The sequence below is a fragment of the Oncorhynchus masou genome, unplaced genomic scaffold, assembly GCF_036934945.1.
Source record: "Oncorhynchus masou masou isolate Uvic2021 unplaced genomic scaffold, UVic_Omas_1.1 unplaced_scaffold_2846, whole genome shotgun sequence".
Taxonomy (NCBI): domain Eukaryota; kingdom Metazoa; phylum Chordata; class Actinopteri; order Salmoniformes; family Salmonidae; genus Oncorhynchus; species Oncorhynchus masou.
In genome coordinates, this window is record NW_027009272.1 from 35,312 (window position 1) to 45,641 (window position 10,330).

Genomic DNA, 10,330 nt, shown 5'->3' on the forward strand with positions numbered 1-10,330 from the left:
GGAGGAACAGAAGAGAGACTGGGAGGAACAGAAGAGAGACTGGGAGGAACAGGACACACACATTGCCCTCTCTACTCCTCCATTACAGATGGAGATACAGGCCATGCCTAACACCTGGCCATATCGTCACAGGGCTGAGGGATAAGACCACATGGCTAGGAGGAAGAAGAGAGAGAGGCTGCCTAGACAGGCTCAGTGGGAGAGTTTGGATAGAATAACACTTTTCTCTGTGAACTTAATCAACAACTTGGTGTTTGAAAATGGACTAGACAACATACTAGAAATAGCTGATGTAACCACTATTATAATATAGAGGGAAACACACACCTTCATGGGGTCTGTGTTGACCAGGGGCTGGTTGTCGATGGCTCCAGGCCTCTGAGCTGCCAGCTGGGGCTGAGAGAGGGAGGGATGGCCGTTGGCCCCGGGAGAAACACTGGTTGTTGTCTGACATGTTGTGTTGCCGGGCAAAACAGATCTCTGTGGCTGAGGGGCCGGCCTGGGGGGTCACCACTGAGGAGGAGGAAGGGGGTGGGGGGGGCGGGATCAGAGAAACACTTTACAGTCAGGTACAGGGACACTGTACAGTCAGGTACAGGGACACTGTACAGTCAGGTACAGGGACACTGTACAGTCAGGTACAGGGACACTTTACAGTCAGGTACAGGGACACTGTACAGTCAGGTACATGGACACTGTACAGTCAGGTACAGGGACACTTTACAGTCAGGTACAGGGACACTTTACAGTCAGGTACAGGGACACTTTACAGTCAGGTACAGGGACACTTTACAGTCAGGTACAGGGACACTGTACAGTCAGGTACAGGGACACTGTACAGTCAGGTACAGGAACACTTTACAGTCAGGTACAGGGACACTTTACAGTCAGGTACAGGGACACTTTACAGTCAGGTACAGGGACACTGTACAGTCAGGTACAGGGACACTTTACAGTCAGGTACAGGGACACTTTACAGTCAGGTACAGGGACACTTTACAGTCAGGTACAGGGACACTTTACAGTCAGGTACAGGAACACTTTACAGTCAGGTACAGGGACACTTTACAGTCAGGTACAGGGACACTGTACAGTCAGGTTAAGGTACCCTTTGAGGGGTTGTAAAATGGTTAAAAGTAGTTTAGAAAGAGTAAATCATGAATTAATAAGTAGTTTATAAATAATAAATAAACAGTTATAACCCATAGTTTGAGGTCGTAACAGCACACACAGCGAAGTGGTCTAGTGGTCTGGTCACTGACCGGTGCTTTGTGTCTCTGTGGCTTCAGAGGCGCTGGACACAGCATCAGGGGACCTCTCCTCTGAGGGGCTGGCTGGGCTGGGGACCCCAGACCTTCACCTACCCCTGGCTCCAGGGGGCAGGCTCGACGATGGCAGAGGCCTGAGGATTCCTCAGAGAGGAGAGGATAGAGGGCTGATCCACCATGATGGACTTGCGGTCCTAGCGAGATAGATCGAGAGAGAGATAGAGAGGGTGAGTGATTATCATATTCTGCTATTTAACTTAACAGTTAGGCTTACATTTCGGGTGCTTCACTTGGCACCCTATCCCCTATGTAGTGCACTACATTTGACCCACGGGGCCCTGGTGCTATTTGGGACGCAGCCTTGGACTTCCACTCACATAGTTGACGTGGCCCTTCCAGAGCGTCCACCACTGGCTGGAGATGAGGAACCAGTTCTCACCAGGCTGAAGCCCATGTCTGGCCTCTCTGTCCAGCCACCCCCTACACACACACACACACACACACACACAACTGTAGAGGTGTAGTTCTTCAGGAGAAGGGGGATGTGAAAGGGGGATACCTTGACAGTTGTACAACACATTTAACCCCTCTGGACCAGGAACAGTGGGTTAACTGCCTTGCCCAGGGGCAGAAGGACAGGTGGTTGATGTGTATACCTGATGATTTGTCCCTCCTCTTCAGCGGTGGCAGGTCGAAGCCCAAGGACAATGTGACAGACCTGCAGAAACACAGACAGACAAAGACGCATGAAGAGAAAGCCCCAGGACAATGTAACAGACCTGCAGAAACACAGACAGACAAAGACGCATGAAGAGAAAGCCCCAGACCTGCAGAAACACAGACAGAGGGGCATGAAGAGAAAGCCCCAGGCCTGCAGAAACACAGACAGACAGAGGGGCATGAAGAGAAAGCCCCAGGACAATGTAACAGACCTGCAGAAACACAGACAGAAGGGCAAGAAGAGAAAGCCCCAGGCCTGCAGAAACACAGACAGAGGGGCAAGAAGAGAAAGCCCCAGGCCTACAGAAACCCATACAGAGAGGCATGAAGAGAAAGCCCCAGGCCTACAGAAACACAGACAGAGAGGCATGAAGAGAAAGCCCCAGGCCTGCAGAAACACACAGACAGAGGGGCATAAAGAGAAAGCCCCAGGCCTACAGAAACACAGACAGAGAGGCATAAAGAGAAAGCCCCAGGCCTGCAGAAACACAGACAGAGAGGCATGAAGAGAAAGCCTCAGGCCTGCAGAAACACAGACAGAGGGGCATAAAGAGAAAGCCCCAGGCCTACAGAAACCCATACAGAGAGGCATGAAGAGAAAGCCCCGGGCCTACAGAAACACAGACAGAGAGGCATGAAGAGAAAGCCCCGGGCCTACAGAAACACAGACAGAGAGGCATGAAGAGAAAGCCCCAGGCCTGCAGAAACACAGACAGAGGGGCATAAAGAGAAAGCCCCGGGCCTGCAGAAACACAGACAGAGAGGCATGAAGAGAAAGCCCCAGACCTGCAGAAACACAGACAGAGAGGCATGAAGAGAAAGCCCCGGGCCTACAGAAACACAGACAGAGAGGCATGAAGAGAAAGCCCCAGACCTGCAGAAACACAGACAGAGGGGCATGAAGAGAAAGCCCCAGGCCTGCAGAAACACAGACAGACAGAGGGGCATGAAGAGAAAGCCCCAGGACAATGTAACAGACCTGCAGAAACACAGACAGAAGGGCAAGAAGAGAAAGCCCCAGGCCTGCAGAAACACAGACAGAGGGGCAAGAAGAGAAAGCCCCAGGCCTACAGAAACCCATACAGAGAGGCATGAAGAGAAAGCCCCAGGCCTACAGAAACACAGACAGAGAGGCATGAAGAGAAAGCCCCAGGCCTGCAGAAACACACAGACAGAGGGGCATAAAGAGAAAGCCCCAGGCCTACAGAAACACAGACAGAGAGGCATGAAGAGAAAGCCCCAGGCCTGCAGAAACACAGACAGAGGGGCATAAAGAGAAAGCCCCAGGCCTACAGAAACACAGACAGAGAGGCATGAAGAGAAAGCCCCAGGCCTGCAGAAACACAGACAGAGGGGCATAAAGAGAAAGCCCCAGGCCTACAGAAACCCATACAGAGAGGCATGAAGAGAAAGCCCCGGGCCTACAGAAACACAGACAGAGAGGCATGAAGAGAAAGCCCCGGGCCTACAGAAACACAGACAGAGAGGCATGAAGAGAAAGCCCCAGGCCTACAGAAACACAGACAGAGAGGCATGAAGAGAAAGCAAACTATAAACTGAGGGGGAAACATGGAAACAGAACTGGAACAAACCATCAAATGTGTGTGTGTGTGTGTGTGTGTGTGTGTGTGTGTGTGTGTGTTCGTTCTGACCTGGAACAGCAGGTTGAGGAACTCGTTGGCCAGAGCGCTGTTCACACTCCAGATCTGGTAGTCCTCCAGGGTCAGGTGACCCAGCTGTGTGTGAGGTTCAAAGGTCGAGTCAAAAGGTTAGGGTCAAAGACAAGGGCTAAAATGTCAGTGGGACAGCAGTAGCATTATGGAGATAATTATCCAATCACGTTACAGACAAAAACAGCTATTATATCTCCTAGAAGAGTCTCACCTTGGTCGTGTCGTGCATGTTCAGGATTCCCTCCACGATGTCCGACACGTTGGTGAGCAGCTCCTAAAAACAGGATAATGAGAGTCAGAACTTACAGGAAGTGGTGTCCGGCAGTACTTACAGGAAGTGGTGTCCGGCAGTACTTACAGGAAGTGGTGTCCGGCAGTACTTGGGAAGTGGTGTCGGCAGTACTTACAGGAAGTGGTGTCCAACAGTACTTACAGGAAGTGGTGTCCAGCAATTGCCACAGGAAGTGGTGTCCAGCAGTACTTACAGGAAGTGGTGTCCAACAGTACTTACAGGAAGTGGTGTCCAACAGTACCTACAGGAAGTGGTGTCCAACAGTACTTACAGGAAGTGTGTCTGTGCGATTGTCCTTCCAAACTTCCAGGAGTGCGGCCACCATCTCGTGGATTTCGTCTCGGGACAGAACCCCATCCCGGTCCACGTCAAACACTTTGAACAAACTGGGGAAACACGAGAGAGAAAGAGGAGGGGTACAAAAATACTCTTTAACATAACATTGTACTTTCTAACTACAGACTCCTCAAGCCACAGTCGCTGTTCAAGCCGCAGTGATACCAAATATGTTGTGCAAGTCATCTGTATTCCTCCGTGTGATCTGTAGCGAGCTACTTAGATAATTAACTGGAGTCTTGAGTTCCAATATCTGCAGCCATTTCCAAGCGTGAAATGTAATTTCAAGGCCCGATGAGAATCTAGACGACAGGGTAGATTACATACTAATGACTATTCAGAGGCAGTTGACGATCGTAAAAAAAATTAAAAAAAAAAATTTAAAATCAACCACATCTATGTTTTTACAAATACAAAAGCGTCTGCTAAATGGGAATATATATATATATATATATATATATATATATATATATATATATATATATATATATATATATCCCATTTAGCAGACGCTTTGTCCAAAGCGACACAAGTGGGCTGGGGCCTACTTTTACATATGGGTGGTCCCAGCGGGAATCGAACCCACGACGCTTGGCGTTGCAAGCGCCATGCTCTACCGACTGAGCCACACAGGACCCACATAAGGAGATTGGGAAAAGCATTGCAGCTTTTCCACTCAAGCGTACATGTACACACCATAATGTGTGAAAGGAAGCCTTAGGTTAGGGAAATCACTACTCTCGACAACAGATCACAGCAGCTCTTACATTTCTGCCTCTCGGCGACGGGGCCCCCGGCAACAGGCAGACAGGCCACAGGAGATCTCCTTAAAGTCGATGTGATTGTCCAGTTCTCATCAAAGCATGAAACAAACCTGGAAAACATGATCAACAAAAAGACAAGTTAAACCATGTTCTACTACAAAATGGACGTTTGCAAAAGAGAAATAGTTTTGTGTGAAGGTTTGGTATCAGATCTTTTGGGAACTCATTTAAACCGTATCACAAGGATCACATTAATATTCGTAAAACATTGAGGACTGAAAAGAAAACATGGCCACTGGCCTGGCCTTGAGGAAGGCGTGTCTTTGCAATAAATCCCTGCCCACCGACGACCTTCATTGTGCCTCGCTCTGGGACCCAGTGTCGTGAGAGGAAGCATCTCTAGCGGCTACTACTGAAACATACAGCCAAGGGGTCCTCCTGTTCAGGTCAGTGTCGACATCGTTGTAATCAAGTTAGCTTGCTAGCTGCGTTGGCTGTTAACCTTGCGTGTTTGACAATGTAAGCTATATGACGTTTGCGTTAGCTAGCGCAAAGACAACCTTTCCCAAGGCCAGCTCAGCAGCTATCGCTCGGCCATGTTTTCGTTCAACAACAAAAAAGAATCCTCTAACGACACAAGCAGTGAGTCATAGATTGATGATTGTGTGTGTGTGTGTTAGTGTGTGTGTTAGTGTGTGAGTGTGTGTGTGTTATTGTGTGAGTGTGTGTGTGTTAGTGTGTGAGTGTGTGTGTGTTAGTGTGTGAGTGTGTGTGTGTGTTAGTGTGTGTGTGTGTGTTAGTGTGTGAGTGTGTGAGTGTGTGAGTGTGTGTTAGTGTGTGTGTGTTAGTGTGTGTGTGTGAGTGTTAGTGTGTGTGTGTTAGTGTGTGTGTGTGAGTGTTAGTGTGTGTGTGTTAGTGTGTGTTAGTGTGTGAGTGTGTGTGTTAGTGTGTGAGTGTGTGTGTTAGTGTGTGAGTGTGTTAGTGTGTGAGTGTGAGTGTGTGAGTGTGAGTGTGTGTGTGTGTGTGAGTGTGTGAGTGTGAGTTAGTGTGTGTTAGTGTGTGTTAGTGTGTGTTAGTGTGTGTGTGTGTGTGAGTGTGTGTGAGTGTGTGTGAGTGTGTGTGTGTTAGTGTGTGTGTGTTAGTGTGTGTGTGTTAGTGTGTGTGTGAGTGTGTGTGTGTGAGTGTGTGTGTGTTAGTGTGTGAGTGTGTGTGTTAGTGTGTGAGTGTGTGTGAGTGTGAGTGTGTGTGTGTGTGTGTGTGTGAGTGTATGTGTGTGTGTGTGAGTGTGTGTTAGTGTGTGAGAGTGTGTGTGTGTTAGTGTGTGTTAGTGTGTGAGTGTGTGAGTGTGTGTTAGTGTGTGTGTGTTAGTGTGTGTGTGAGTGTTAGTGTGTGTGTGTTAGTGTGTGTGTGTGAGTGTTAGTGTGTGTGTGTGTTAGTGTGTGTTAGTGTGTGAGTGTGTGTGTTAGTGTGTGAGTGTGTGTGTTAGTGTGTGAGTGTGTGTGTGTGAGTGTGAGTGTGTGAGTGTGAGTGTGTGTGTTAGTGTGTGAGTGTGTGAGTGTGTGTGTGTGTGTGTATGTGTGTGAGTGTGAGTTAGTGTGTGTTAGTGTGTGAGAGTGTGTGTGTGTTAGTGTGTGTTAGTGTGTGTTAGTGTGTGTGTGTTAGTGTGTGTGTGAGAGTGTGTGAGTGTGTGTGAGTGTGTGTGAGTGTGTGTGAGTGTGTGTGTTAGTGTGTGTGTGAGTGTGTGTGAGTGTGTGTGTGTTAGTGTGTGTGTTAGTGTGTGAGTGTGTGTGTTAGTGTGTGTGAGTGTGTGTGAGTGTGAGTGTGTGTGTGTGTGTGTGAGTGTATGTGTGTGTGTGTGAGTGTGTGTTAGTGTGTGAGAGTGTGTGTGTGTTAGTGTGTGTTAGTGTGTGTGTGAGAGTGTGTGAGTGTGTGTTAGTGTGTGAGTGTGTGTGTGTTAGTGTGTGTGTGTGTGAGTGTGTGTTAGTGTGTGTGTGTTAGTGTGTGTGTGTTAGTGTGTGTGTGTTAGTGTGCGTGTGTGAGTGTGTGAGTGTGTGAGTGTGTGTGTGAGTGTTAGTGTTAGTGTGTATAACTGTGTTTGAATGTTCATGGGTGACTGTCTATCTGGGGGAACCAGGTTTAACATGTCCCCATAACATCCGGCTGGCATCAAAGAACACATCAGAAATATGCCATACCTTCACTTAGCGAAGCGTGAATAGGAGGAGAGACCAACGGGACAAAAGTCTCCAAGTCAAAGCGTCCGGTCCTGGACTGGGCTTTCAGCAGCCAATAGCGCTTCTCCAAGTCAATGATATCAGACTCTTCTACTGTGAGAGGAGAGAAGGAGGAGGAGGAAATGCTTTTGAAAAAATGGCAACCAACCTAGAATGTTTTTTGTTTGTTTGTAGATCCGCCCGAGCATCGTCTTATTAGAACAACAACAAGTCACATGACCTACGAGTGTTTAGTAAGGAAAGGAAACAAAGGCTTCAGACCATATCAATATGGTGCTATAGTGGACTTTGTGAACTTGGATGGCGATATGGAGACACATGCAGATGACGTCAACACGTTTCACGGTTCCATTCTGATGGACATGTGGATTCTGGACAGTTTTCTTAACGAGCAGGACAGAGGATAGTAGTCTTGAGTAGTAGTCTCAAGTAGCCTGGTCCCAGATCTTGTAAGTAGGGTTGCAAAATTTCAGTAACTTTCCCCAAGAGAAATCCTGGTTTGAGGAGTCAAGATTTTATTCCCTGAATCTTACAAAATAAAAATAAATAAAAAATAAATAAATAAAACATTTCTGGGATTTCTGGAAAACCTGGGAATTCTGGTTACCAGAATTTTGCGACCCTATCTGTAAGTGATTTAGTCCCGTTTAGTCTTGAGGTGAGACCATGAATCAAACTCAAAAAGGCAGGGCCAAGGCTCACTAGGTGTACCAATATAGCTACTGTTAAGTATGAAACCTGCCAGCCAGCCCCAGGGTCAGAGATCCTTGGTTCATCCTCCCACAGTACCGCGTTAATCCACAGCTTTACACTGATAAGATTAGCCTACGGCTCTCGCTAGCTCCTACTAGCCCAGGCATCCCTTTCCACCCCACTGTCCCATGAGTCATCCCATACATGTCGCTCAGACAGGTGTAAAAAAACACACATACACAAATTAAGCCTGCATCCCTAATGGCAGCCTATTCCCTACATAGTGCACTACTAAATAGGGCACCATTTGGGATGCATCCTAAGGTCATATTCACTCTCTGACTGGAGAGGAGGCCATTCCGGTTCACCAAACCCAAGCCGGTTCTTTCACTGCTGTGGCCGACATCCTGGTTTGCTGTCTGTGTTTATAAGACGGATTGGTCAATAAGACAGTGATGTCACTGGGGGATAATATAGCCAGCCTATAGCAGTGAGCTGCAGATTGGGATGTGTGGGTGGATTGAGAGGAGCTTTTCATCCCTCCCTCCATCTTCTCCCTCCTTCCCTCCCTCCCTCCCTCCCTCCATTCATCTTCTCCCTCCCTCCCTTCCATCCTCTCCCTCCCCTCCATCCATCTTCTCCCTCCCTCCATCCATCTTCTCCCTCCCTCCCTTCCATCCTCTCCCTCCCCTCCATCCCATCCTCTCCCTCCCCTCCATCCCATCCTCTCCCTCCCCTCCATCCATCTTCTCCCTCCCTCCCTCCCTCCCTCCATCCATCTTCTCCCTCCCTCCATCCATCTCTCCCTCCCTCCATCCATCTTTCCTCTCCATCCCTCTCTCCCCCTCCATCCCTCTCTCCCCCTCCATCCATCCTCTCTCCCCCTCCATCCATCCTCTCTCCCCCTCCATCCATCCTCTCTCCCCCTCCATCCATCCAACCATCCGTTCTCCTGAGGTTTATTCCTGGAAGAGCCCAGCTCAACAGGGTCCAGTTGTCTCTGCGGAGAGAGTTAAGTGTGTGTGTGTGTGTGTGTGTGTGTGTTCAATCTGAAGACTGATGGAGAAAGAGAGAAGTGAAGAGGTCAAGAGGACTGATTGGAAACCAGTAAAACACCAACCACTTCAACGGTTCAATAACCTTTTAACCATCATTCAGTTCTTCCGTCCTCAGAGAAACGCTCCGAAACATCAGGTTTAAACAGAGAACACAACCTCACTTTGGTATATGATCTACCTCACTTGCTTTGGCAATGTTAACATATGTTTCCCAGGCCAGAGACAGAGAGAGAGCTTGGGGGAAGTAATGGTGGATTAATATTGAGGAGCATGGTGTGGAATGGGAGGCGTGTGTGGTGGGGCCCGCCCCTGACTGACTGAATGCCCCTTTAAGAGTAGAACAGCTAGACAATACTAAATCCTACAAACACACACGTCGCACACACACACACACACACACACACCACAAAAATAGGTCCTCCAACTGGTCTTTCAGAAACACTGACAACACCAATATAGTCAATGTATCAATCCCAAACGCTAAACAAACCTGAAAAAAGGCTATTTGTGTCATGCTTGCTGAACGCAGGCCAGCGTGGGCGAGCCTAGCAGTGAAGAGTGCAGTGGTAAAGGTCTGCAAGGGACGAGCAAGGAAAGCCGAGCTGAGGGGGAATAAACACCTGCTCATCTTGTTGCTGTGTGTCATTAAATCAGGATGCTGCTCCAGCCTGCCTGACACTGCTAATCTATAAAACTCATTACCTCTCCCGTGGATCGGCTCCAGGACGTGCCTCATCCCGTCACTAGCTAGCTAACTGACTGGCTGACTCCAGGACATGCCTCATCCCGTCACTAGCTAGCTAACTGGCTGACTCCAGGACACGCCTCATCCCGTCACTAGCTAGCTAACTGACTGGCTGACTCCAGGACATGCCTCATCCCGTCACTAGCTAGCTCACTGACTCCAGGACATGCCTCATCCCGTCACTAGCTAGCTAACTGGCTGGCTGACTCCAGGACATGCCTCATCCCGTCACTAGCTAGCTCACTGACTGGCTGACTCCAGGACACTACTCATCCCGTCACTAGCTAGCTCACTGACTGGCTGACTCCAGGACATGCCTCATCCCGTCACTAGCTAGCTCACTGACTGGCTGACTCCAGGACACTACTCATCCCGTCACTAGCTCACTGACTGGCCGACTCCAGGACACTACTCATCCCGTCACTAGCTCACTGACTGGCCGACTCCAGGACACGCCTCATCCCGTCACTAGCTAGCTCACTGACTGGCTGACTCCAGGACATGCCTCATCCCGTCACTAGCTAGCTGACTCCAGGACATGCCTCAT

At 48.9% G+C, this 10,330-nt stretch overlaps 1 pseudogene; it reads right to left on the reverse strand.

Moving 5' to 3' along the window:
* LOC135533963 (ubiquitin carboxyl-terminal hydrolase 32-like) overlaps window positions 1-9,774 on the reverse strand; it is a 42,240-nt pseudogene extending 32,466 nt beyond the window's left edge.
* Window positions 9,775-10,330: the final 556 nt, after the last annotated feature.